Source organism: Mesocricetus auratus, unplaced genomic scaffold, assembly GCF_017639785.1.
Source record: "Mesocricetus auratus isolate SY011 unplaced genomic scaffold, BCM_Maur_2.0 Super-Scaffold_100018, whole genome shotgun sequence".
NCBI classification, from domain to species: domain Eukaryota; kingdom Metazoa; phylum Chordata; class Mammalia; order Rodentia; family Cricetidae; genus Mesocricetus; species Mesocricetus auratus.
Window position 1 is genome coordinate 43034102 of NW_024429199.1, and position 12290 is coordinate 43046391.

At 45.4% G+C, this 12290-nt stretch overlaps 1 protein-coding gene across 1 annotated transcript in view; it reads left to right on the forward strand.

Moving 5' to 3' along the window:
* Positions 1-2795: 2795 nt before the first annotated feature.
* Positions 2796-12290, forward strand: part of Tulp4 (TUB like protein 4) — a 129215-nt gene continuing 119720 nt past the window's right edge. Inside the window, 1 exon segment of the mRNA XM_005065919.4 lies at positions 2796-2930. The gene's annotated coding sequence lies outside the window, so the exon portion shown is untranslated.

Sequence of the window (12290 nt, forward strand, 5' to 3'; positions counted from 1 at the left end):
CGGGCCTGTGCTCAATATCTTGGTGGCGGAAGGGTTGGCAGCAAAGACTTTGGGCTTTAGATTGTGTGACAGCCAAGAGGGAAGGGAGATACCCACATCGATACTGGGTAGCAGGGAGGAAGGAGAGCAACAGGATCTCTGGGGTCCCAGGATCTGGGTCTCTCATTATTGTGGTAGATAGGGTGTCAAGAGAATGATGGAGCCGGGCGGTGGTGGTGCACGCCTTTAATCCCAGCACTCAGGAGGCAGAGGCAGGCGGATCTCTGTAAGTTCGAGACCAGCCTGGACTACCAAGCGAGTTCCAGGACAGCCTCCAAAGCCACAGAGAAACCCTATCTCGAAAAACCAAAAGAGAAGGATGGAGAGTCGAGGAGGGACCAAGAGTCACCAAGTTATAACTGCGGAGCCCTTGTGCCTGCTGGACCAGTTTTAGGGTGGGGCGGTGTGGTGGTTCAGCATCATCATTTGTTGTCCCCATGTTCCCTCTCAGAGGCTCAGCCACACAATGGAGAGTACACAATGTTTATGTCATCATGCTCTTAAGACAGAATGACTATCAGTTCAACTCTGAGCTCACCGTGTATCCCCAAGGCAGAAGAGAATGTAATGTTAAAAAAAAAAAAAGTCCCACATCCCTCACATTTTAATAGAGTGGGAAGAAGTTTTTCTCCAGCTTGAACTTAGAGTCAAAGGGAAGCCAGTTAAGAATTGAGCCAGTACCACTGGCTCCCAGTTGCTCCAGATATTTAAATAAGAGGCAACTCTCTTCATTCCATAATTGGAAAGCTTTTTAAAGCGCAACATGCAGATTCACAACCGACTTAACAGATTACTCCAGTGAGTCCCCAGGTGAGACCCAAGCTTAAGCAAGCCACCTTCCTTCTGAAAATGTCATCAAAGAGAACAGACCTTTCAGGGGTCAGGAAGGGGCGAGGCACGGGAATCAGTTACGAATCAGAGAACAGAAAGAATAGTAAGATACAATGTTAGTGTTTGCGACAGAAAGAACACCCATGTTGTTCAGGCATGTGGCTCTCGTGAGTTCCAAGCCAGCCTGGTCTACACAGAGTTCCAGGCAATACAGTGAGACCCTGTCTCAAAAAACAAACAGAAGCTAAAACCTTTGTAAAACATCCAACACAGTGTTAAGAGCCTGACGGACTCTTACTCAGACTTCTGATAGAATTAACAGAGGCAACTATGAATAGGCTAGGCATGGTGGCTGGAAATCGCAGCATTCAAGAGGCTGAGGCAGGAGAATTGAGTTTGAGGCCAGCCTGCGCTAAAGACGGACCCTGTCTGTAACGAACGCGCACCCACAAAACCGTGAAATGCTTTTAAACGTTGACAGGCAGAAATAGAAAGCAGTGCCTCGCACTTGGAGGGAGCGTCTCCTGTTCTTAGCCTTGCCTTAAGGAAAGATGCTGATCTCGCCTATTTTTAAATTTTAAGCCACGCATTCTCTACACCCAGCAACGCTTTCTTTGTAACGATGGAAAACCCGAGGAGTGGCAGAAGTTTCCATTCTCAGCCCATCCATTTAACAGAGGGGGGATTGGCTGTGTGTGTGTGTGTGTGTGTGTGTGTGTGAAGCCTCGCCGCCTGTGGGACTTAACGTGACGCTACGGGTCCCTGTCTCCCTTAGAGCGACTGGAGGGAGCACTGACGTGACGACAGCGGCGCCACCCAAGGTCCTTGAATGGCTGTTTCCACGGGAGCCACGCTGGCTCATAGTACAAGCCGCCGTGTGCTCGCCCGCGGCTCTGGGTGGGAGCCGGCGTGATGTCCACTTCCGGCCCCCGCTGGCAAACGCTGGCGGGGTCGCGTGTGAGCACACTCCCGAGGAGGCGGCGGCGGCGAGGTTCCAGGTACCGTGCTCCCGGCTGGGCGCCGTGGCCGCGACGGAGGCGGGCGGCGCGTGGGAGGCTCGAGACCGCACCCCGCTCGCTCGCTCGCGCCCGCGCCCGCGCGCGCTCGCCACGGGCAGCGCCCCCCCGCCGCGGGTCCGCTCGGGGCTGGCTGGGAGGCGCCGGGTCACGTGGCGCCGTCACGTGGCCCCCCAGCCCGACTGGCGGCGGCGGCTGAGGGAGGCGGAGTCTCGGCCGAGACGCGGGGGGGAGGGGGGAGGAGGCGGCGGCGGCGGCGGCGGCGCCGAGGGGCTGCCGGAGGCGGAGGCGGAGAGGCGCGGGGCCGCCGCCACGGCCGCTCGGGAGGTGAGGCTGCGCCGGGCGGCGGGGGACCGGGGCGGCGGGGTAACCGGGGCGGCGGGGACCGGGGCGGCGGGGTCGGGGCGGCGGTGGGCGCGGTGGCAGCGGCCGGCGCGGGGCCCCTCAGCGGACCCCCAGCTCGGGCGGCCCGCGCCTCGCTCGCTCGCTCGCTCGCTGGTTCGCCTTTTGTTCCGGCGTGCGAGGAGATGGGCCGACCGAGGAGCTCAGGCGGGCGTGTGTAAATCAGAAGGCGTTTGGCTTGGAGCCATTTTTTCTTCTTCTTCATCACCATCTTCTCCTTAATTGTGGGAGACAGAAAAAAAAAAATCCCAACGGTTTTCCCGGGGAGACCGGCTTCGTCGGCCCGGCCTCCCCGCCGTGCCCGGGGTCCCGGGGCGGCTCTGCTTTCCCTCTTTCTCCTTCCTGCCCTCCCCACCTTCAGTCGAGCCCCGCCAGCCAGCGGGTGAGCGGAGTGTCTGTCTGCAAAGCGGCCCGGTCACCTGTCGTGGCAGCTGCATGGAAACCCCGGCGCTCCCGCTGTCTGGAGCCTGTGCGGTCTCCTCTGGCAAATCACGGAGATTGCGCCCCCAGCGCCGAGCCGTCCTCCGCGCCCCCGCGCCCTCCTAACCCAGCTCCTGATGCTGACCCGAAGTTTCATCGTCTGGGGCCAGTTAGCAAGGAGGTGTCCGCTTCCTTCTGTGGAGGCACCGCTTGGTTGGGAAGGTGAGGGCCGTCTAGCTTTGTGGCTTGAATTGGAGGTGCAGGGGTTGACAGTCGTCAGTGGGCTTGATGCCACTTAGAGAGACCTCTTCTTGCTGCCTGCCGGCCTGCCCGGGTAATCAGAAAGTCAGGTGAAGACTTCTCCCTCTGGAGATAATCTGTCCCCTTGGGGGAGGGAACTGTTTTCAGGGTTTCTTTACTTGGGGACTCCCTTTTTAGAATTTACTTTTTTCTTTCTTTCTTTGGTTTTTCGAGACAGGGTTTCTCTGTAGCTTTGGAGGCTGTCCTGGAACTAGCTCTTGTAGACCAGGCTGGCCTCGAACTCACAGAGATCCGCCTGCCTCTGCCTCCCAAGTGCTGGGGTTAAAGGCGTGCGCCACCAACGCCCGGCTTTCTTTCCTTTTTATTTATTGAGACAGGGGATGAATTCGAAGGGCTGGGCTTTTGCATGCAGCCAAACTGCAACCCAGAAAACCCACAGGAAACACCCCCCTCTCACCCCCGCCTTCAGGTGGGCAACCAGGAGCCCACGTAAAGTAACGCAGTGATAGCGTCGTTCCGAATGGGAGTCATGTGTGTCCTTTCTTGAGGTGCTGCTGGAGAAATGATTGTATGAGCATTTGTGAATAGCCAAATCTAGTGTTTACCTCCTCAATTAAAGAAGAGTAATTTGTGTGAAGCAGTTACTAGATGATGAGAATTTCTTTAAAACATCAAAGACTCGGTTTTAGTAAGGGCTGTGAAAAATAGCAGTATTTTCAGGTGATGGGAGAGGTGTTGCCCTCTAGACTTGGAAGCACGCTGTACTGAGTTATAGGAAGTCATGTAAGGAAAAATATTTCTAACACCGTGTGGAGATTTCAGGCTCGGAGGATGAGTAGGAACCCATGTTGTGAGGAATGACGGTGTCATAACTACATGTATTTTAAATAACTTAGAAACAATGAATGTGCATCATACTGAGCTTTCTGGTTCTTATACGGAGACATAAGAGTTGAATTTAGTTTTTCATAACTCCCCCACCTAAAACTTCAAATGGAATTTTAACCCTTAAAAGGATGAATGATACTTGAAACCAGCTTTTATTTTATAATGAATTTTCCTTTCCTTCCTTCCCTTTTATAGCTCTCCTCCGTGTCTTTCTAGTTTTACTTTATGTGTTTGTGCCTGAGTGTATGTATGCATTTGCTATCTGAAGCCAAAAGAGGGTGATGGACCCTTTTGAGTTTCAGGTGGACGTTAGGAGTCAAACCCAGGTCCTCCAAGAGCAGCCGGTCCTCTTAGCGTGGCCTCCTGAAGAGAGGTTGTTATTATTATTATTGTTATTAATGGTAATAGCAGTAGAGGTTATTAGTGAGGTTATTATTGATAGTAGTACCAGTTGATGTTGTTTGTGAAGAGAGTTTTAAATTGAATCATCCACTGTTGGTGTTGAGATCCTAAGAAACGAAGTATGGCAGCAACCTTTCTCCACTCTAGAGTTCAGCCCTCTCTCTGGATGGGTTATAGAACCAAATGTGAACACTGTTTTCTTGTTGAGTTTGCTGCAGGCGGGATTCAGGAAGGTATTGAATGGCTCTTGTGAGCATGGATAGGGTAGGTGGCAATCAGTGGCTTCATGCCTTAAACCACCTTCATATCATCCATTTTTCTCCTGTTTTCTGTGGGGGCAGCCTGGTGGTCCCATGTGTTGGTAAAGCGCAGTTAGACCTCAGGGTGAGATGCTGTGCTAGACATTGAGTAAACCTCAGGGTGAGATGCTGTGTTAGACATTGAGTAGACCTCAGGGTGTGATGCTGTGGTGTAGTTACTGCATTCCTTCCTGGTAGGGCCTTTGAAGTCTTGTCAGTCTCCCAAAGCTCACTTGCCCATACTGAGACTGTTGAAACTGTATGGAATTTGAGATAACAATGCCAGATTTCTTTTAGTTGGGCGGGGGTAACGTTAATTTAGTTACTATATTTTAACACAATTATTTTGTGATAAAGTATATAATAAATGCAGGGATACTTTTTACTACCTACCTCTGCCTTTTTGAACAATTTAGTGGAAGTAAATTCATTCATTGTTAAAAGAAACAATTACCACTAAGGTTTCTAGTTTGGAGCCCATTAATCAAGAACTTTGTGTCTTTCCCTTCTCCTGGCTTCTGGAACACCCCTTTGCCTCTGAAACTGACCACAGCTAAAACCACACAGTAATTTTCCTTTTCTGACTTGCTTGTTTCACTTAACATGTTGTCCTCAAGGCCTATCCGTGTGTTAGCATGTCAGAATTGCCCTTATTTTAAATGCCTATGTAGCAAGAAATGATGGGAGTGAAAGGATACACAGACAAGCTAGGAACATAGGAGTAATACACATGAAGCACCTCCATACGTGTTGAGCTCTAAAAACTCAGTCAAAGCCGAACACGTTTAGAAATAGAATCTAAGGACATGGGAAAATCTTTCTTTAGATGTTAAATGTTGTTATTATTATTTGTAGTGCTACTGGAGGTTGAACTCAGGATCTTGAGCATGCTACAAGTTATTTTTTATCATGGAACATTTTAACTATTAAGAAAAGATAGTCACTAATATACTCTGAAGCATTTTCTCTCCATCCAGCTTTAGCAAGTCCACAGCATCCTCATTTTAGGGTTACCTCTTCCTTCCTGTCATTGGATGGTTTAAAAGAAAATCAGCTGCCTTGTAATTTTGTCTATATCTTAGTGTAGGTCTAAAAAAGCCCCCTCACAGTAAATTATTTTAAAAAATAATTTCTAGGTTATAAAAATACCTTGGTGAGTGAAGGTGCTTGCTGCCTAGTTTGAGTTTGATTCCTGGAACCCACCTGGTAGAAGGGAGAGTTGACTACCGCAGATGCCACCCCTTCCCACATTTCTGACTAGGACTGTGCCTCAACACTGAGAGTGTTTGTCTAGAGTGTGAGGGGCTCTGGTTTTGCTCTGTGATGTTTCAGAAAGAATACACACACACACACACACAATATCAGGTCTCCACTTACTACTCCCTAATTATCATACAGTTGTTTTAATTGAGACCCAAATAAGGTCTATACATTGCAATTGAATAATTTGTTTAGCATTCTCCTCCCCTCCTGATTTGTTCCCCCCTCCCTCTCTCTTTTTGAGGCAGGGTCTCATTATGTATCCCTTGGATGTCCTGGAAATTATTATGGCTGGCTTTGGACTTGTAATCATCCAGCCTCCCCAGTGCTGGAATTACAGGTGTGTACTTACTTCCATACCTGGCTTCTGAAAGTCTCTTTGAAGTCCATAGGTTCTCCATCTTTTTTCTCTTTGTAACTTGTATTGAAGAAACTGAGTTTTACTGATTTTTAACCCCATGATGTTAAATACATTGATTTATTGCTTGTGTTTCTTGTGCATTGGTAGTACGGGGTGAAGAATAGGATCCAAACCTCCATGGATACTGAGGGACAGTTGAATTTCAGTATGGCGGCTTGAGCACAGGTCTGAGATGCCATCTTCTGCTGTCAAAGTTGGCGATTTAGACCCCAGTTAATGCAAGCGAATTTGGTAAAATTTAAAACCAGCTACAGTATGGTATTACTGTGACTTCTGTTCCTTCTTTTGGTAATTTTATTATTTGAACATCTGCCAGTGTGCAGTGTGAGTAAGGATGATAGTAATTCCCAGGGCTGGGACACATGAAGGGAGACAGATGTACTCTGAGGTGCAGAAGAGGTTGAAATGAATGTTTTCAGTCTGAAGAGCTGTTGTTAGCTATCTAGGAATAATGCACAAGTGTTTGACCTAGATCTACATACTAGGAATTTATCCTCAGAAATAATAGGAAAAGTTGGTATGCATGCACAAACACACATGCTCAGAATGAGCGTAAACAGATTCTGAGAATAGTTTTGCTGTCAGTTGACATTCCACAGGATTGAGAAGAAGGTACAAGGAGAGTTGGGATGCGTTTAACTCAAGAAAGAAGACAAGGAAATCGGCGCCTACTGCCTGTTTGTTTAAAAGCAAATGTGTTCTTCAGAAATGTTGACTGAATTACCATTTATCCATCAGATTGCAGTGGACAGATGAACTTGGTATTTCTTTTCCCTTTAATCATCATTTCCTTTAACATGTCAGGACTTGTGTGTGTCAATTCTGTGTTTTTTTTCTCTTGCCTTCATAGAAGGCTATTAGTCACCATTAAAATTTGAGTTTTTAAACAAGATTTATTTATTTCATGTGCATTGGTGTCTTGCCTGCCTGTATGTCTGTGTGAGGTGTTGAATCCCCTGGACTTGGAGTTACAGACGGTTGTGAGCTGCCATGTGGGACCTCTGGAAGAACAGCCAGTGCTCTTAACCACTGAGCCAACTCTTCAGCCTCTAAAATTTGATTTCTAAGGTCTTTTAAAAATTATGCTATTTTCGCCGGGCGTTGGTGGCACACGCCTTTAATCCCAGCACTCGGGAGGCAGAGGCAGGCGGATCTCTGTGAGTTCGAGACCAGCCTGGACTACCAAGGGAGTTCCAGGACAGCCTCCAAAGTCACAGAGAAACCCTGTCTCGAAAAAACCAAAAAAAAAGAAAAATTATGCTATTTTCCTCCTTAAATATGTCAGTTCATGACTAGCAGTTTTAGTACTTACAGGTGTCAACATACCCTGCAAGTATGTCAAGAGTAGAATTAAAATACAGTAGTCAGCTGTGGTGACTTATGCCTTTAAGCACTTAGAGGTGGAGACAGGCAGATCTCAGTTCAAAGGCAGCCTGATCTACATATGGAAGTTCTAGGACAGCCAGGGCTACATAGTAAGATCCTGTCTCCCAAACAAACAAACAAACAAAACCATAATTATCTAGGAAGCCTTTGAGAGTAGCGGTGTAGTATTATAAATTATGGTTTTGTAGTGTCTGTAGGTTAGATACTAAGACTTTTTTGACTAGCATAATTAGAGTAAAAATGAATAAGCTTTTTTTTTTTTGTTTTTTTCGAGACAGGGTTTCTCTGTGGCTTTGGAGGCTGTCCTGGAACTCCCTTGGTAGTCCAGGCTGGTCTCGAACTCACAGAGATCCGCCTGCCTCTGCCTCCCGAGTGCTGGGATTAAAGGCATGCGCCACCAACGCCCGGCTAAAAATGAATAAGCTTTGAAGAAGACAATATGTGTTACCATGTAAGATTTTTCACTTAAAAACTATTCAGCTATTCAATTTACACAAAAGAATTTATAAACACTTTATGGGAGGTATTATGTTGTTAAATTACTTTTCCTTTTGCTAATCTTAATGTTTGAGTATCTTTTTGAATGGGCATATTAGAGCCATTGAGTTAAGTTTCTGTAGTATTGTGTCTATCAATGTCTAGCTAAGGCTGAGAATTTGGCTTTTTCAAAGAATAATTGAAATGTTTGACTCTTGTGTTTTAGTTGTTGGTCTAGCTAATTACTAATTACAACAATAGCTTCTGAAAACAGTTTTGCTCAGGGACAGATGTGGTGGTGTGTGCTTATACTCTTTCCACATGGGAGGTTGAGGTAAAAGGATTGTGAGTTCAAGGCCAAACTGGGCTCCAAAGCAAGGCCCTGTGTCAACAAATACATGAAAAACAAACCCCGCCACTCTAAAGGTATGAACAGGTGTTATTCCTCTCACTGGATACATGCTCTTTTCCCACTAACAAAAGAGATTATCATAAACTACTTGGCACTTACTCTTGGTTTGTAATTATATGTGACTTTTCAAACTCTAGTGGAGTTCTAGAGCTGGTATAGGAAACCCTTCCAGTACCATGTCCTTCTCCCTTTTCCTGGGTGTGGAGTAGATTTATCACTGTTTCTGCAGCTGTGATAAAGTGGTAGTGTCAGAGGTCCTCAGGTGAACAGGCTGAACTGCGAGTCCTGGGACAGTTAAAATGTTCATGGAAAGTAGGTGAGAGGTGTTGGTACCACACGAGATGACAAAGAGGCTGTTTTGTGTCTTTGCTCCACCCAGTCTGAGGAACTTGTGAATACATTAAGTAGTGTAGGATTGGAGTGCTGCCCAGAATCTATCCATGATACCTTTTTGGAACATTGGTTCCTCACCTCCTTGGATCCATAGCATCGTTTTTTGTTTTTTTTTTTTTTTGTTTGTTTGTTTTGTTTTTTGTTTTTTTTTTGGTTTTTTGGTTTTTTGGTTTTTACTAGACCGGGTTTCTCTGTATTGTTTTGGAGTCTATCGGTCCAGCCCGGCCTCGAACTCACAGAGATCCGCCTGCCTCTGCCTCCCGAGTGCTGGGATTAAAGACGTGCGCCACCACCGCCCGGCTGGATCCATAGCATCTTACTTTGCTTTGTTTTGCATTTCTGTCCTCCTATGGACTGTGCTATGTCATTGCTGGGTCTCTGTTGTCAGCAAAGTGCTGATAATAGTGTGAGGTTTACAGATTATCACCATAATTCAATTTTATCTGAGTGCATCAGTCCTTAATTTTGACTAATGACTTCAGACCTTTCCTGGGTTTTGAACAGGCTGAGTGGCTGTATGGAATATATTTTTAAAGTGTTTTTTGTTTTGGTTGTTGTTGTGTTTTGGGGTTTTGTTTTTGAGTGTGTGCGTATGTGAGTGTGAGTTTTATATATACCTCTGACTGTTTTGAAACTTAGTGATTCGCCTGCCTCTGCCTCCCAAGTGCAGGAATTATGCCCAGCTTATTTTTAAAGTTTTGCTCAATTGAAATGCTTTGAAAAATTTTGCAACACAACAATGAAATATTAGGTTGAAAATGCTTTTCTTTATAGAGGTAGAGATAAACTCATCAGTGGTCATGAGGTGTTTTGAAATCAACCTTCTAAACATTTAATGTATTAAGTTTATTGTACATAGAGGTTTTATTAATATATCTTAGCCGAGCGTTGATGGCGCACGCCTTTAATCCCAGCACTTGGGAGGCAGAGGCAGGTGGATCTCTGTGAGTTGGGGGCCATCCTGGTCTACAAGAGCTAGTTCCAGGACAGACTCCAAAGCTACAGAGAAACCCTGTCTTGAAAAACCAAAAAAAAAAAAACAACAAAAAACAAAAAACTTAAGTTTTCTTTGAAGATAGAGGGTGGCAGGTTGATCAGTTGATTCAGAAATGATGTGACTGTCATTCTTAGTTCTGTGAGGCTTGGGTACCAGTTTTGTTTCTTGGCTTCTGTGTTTCTCAGGTATGATCATCCCCTTGTCTATCTGAGTATCATATTGATGCATCTTCCTTGGTTGTCCTTCACCCACATTCAGATGGGGAATTTCTTCTTGTGACACAGAGGATGGCATGTGCTTGACTTTGAGGAATTGACGTATCTCTCTTGTGTGTATGAGACCAGCCAGACTTGGGGCAAGTATGGCGTCACTGCTGGCTTCTGTAGGTCTATTTAAGCCAATTGCTTGAACCTTTTAGTTTTAGTCAGTTATTGAACCTTTCACTAGATTGTTAGTGACTAACAAAATTGGCTTGAGTGCAGCCTCCTTTGGTGCTCATGAGCAGTGAGGCAGACCCCAACGTGAGTGATGGGTAAGGTTCTTCTGTGTATATGTTTGTCTTATTGGTTGATGAATAAAACACTGATTGACCAGGCAGGATGGTAGGTAGGACTAGGAGACAAGGAGGATTCTGGAAAGTGTAGCCAGAGAGTAGTCATGTGATCCCAGGAAGTGATGTAGCTGGGCATAAATTGCCACTAGCTAACCATAGAGGTCTGGAGGTCTGTACAGACAGTCAGGAAGTGACATAGCTGAGCAGAATCAGGATATATGCAGGGACAAACAGGAAATCGCTCTCTTCTTTGTGGAGACTCTGAGCAGTCATCATGTAGCAGGCAAAGGAGTTGCAGGTTCGGCATTCTCCAGTAAGGCACTTAGATTAATAGAAATGGCTTAATAATTAAGACAGAGTTAGCCAATAAGAAACGCTAGTCACTGGCTAACAGTTTCATACTTTAGTCTCGTATGTTCATTTGGCACAGGGACCAGGCAGGCGGGAAGAAATTCCTTAACAGGTGAGGTATCTGAAGAGGGAACTGTGCTGTGGGATCTGGTCTAACTCACACACTGGGTATGAATGGGCTCCCAGAAACGGGATTTGGTCCACTTTCTTTCTCTATTTCCTGTCTACCTGCTCTTTCCTACTGTCTGTTATCATTAGTGATTTAGGAATTATCTGTCTTACGACATAGGTTATCTAGCATTACTGGAAGAAAATCTACTGAGATGAAACTTTCAATTAATGAAAAAAATATTAGTTCAGCGCTATCATGGCCATGCTTTGTTCTCTGTAAAAAGATAGTTTGTTTCTTGGTCTCTGTTATTTTGTGTGTGGAATTTCACCCCTTTATGCCCACTGTTTCTTCATTTTAATATGGTTATGTGACTAATGCCATTCTTACTTTGATAAGGTACACTGTATATTAATGAGAACATTTGGAAAGAAGTATATTTTCTATTTTAATTGTCTGTTCAATTGATTTGTTTATTGTTTGTTTGTTTGTTTTTTGAGACAGGGGGGTTTCTCTGTGTATCCCTTGCTGTCCTGAAACTTGTTCTGTAGACCAGACTGACCTCAAACTTAGAGATTAGCCTGCCTTTGCCTCCCAGAGTGTTGGTATTAAAGCCATGCACCTCCACTACCCAGCATCTCTTCCCTTTTTATTCACAAACAATTTAAACCAGTCAACCAGTCACACTTCACTAGGTGTGGTGGTGCACATCTTTAATCCCATTACTTGGATCTCTGTGAATTCAGGCTAGCCTGGTCTACAGAGTGAGTTCCAGACCATCCAAGAACTGTATAGTGAGACACTGCCTTTAAAAAAAAAAAAACAAAAAAACCCCCAAAAAACCAAAAACAAATATACAGAATCATTAATCAAAATGATGTTAAGATAGATCAGCCTAAAATTACTTTATTTATTTATTTTGATTGTATAGGTGTTTTGCCTATGTGTATGTGTGTGTGTGTGTGTGTGTGTGAGTGAGTGTGTATACTTTGTATGTGTGTAGTGTCCATAGATGCCCGAAGGGGGTGTTGGGTCCTTGGGACTGGAGTTACAGACAGTTGTGAGCCATTATATGGGTGCTGGGAATTTAACCTGGGTTCTCTGGAAGAGCAGCCAGTGCTGTTAGCTGCTGAGCCATCTCTCCAGCCCAAAGATAGGTCAGCTGTAATTTAAATTATGAAATTTATTAAATTAGTAGGATACATGTTTATTCTTTGAGTATGTGAATCTCTATCTGTCCCAGAAAATGGAGCCATAGGTGTGAGAAGGCCCTCACTTGAGTTGTTCTCCGGCTTGCTTTTCTGTTGAGGCTCATGGCTGGTGCTGACTTCAAGTGTAGCTCTGACATTGCAGACTAACTCTTCCTGAGACTT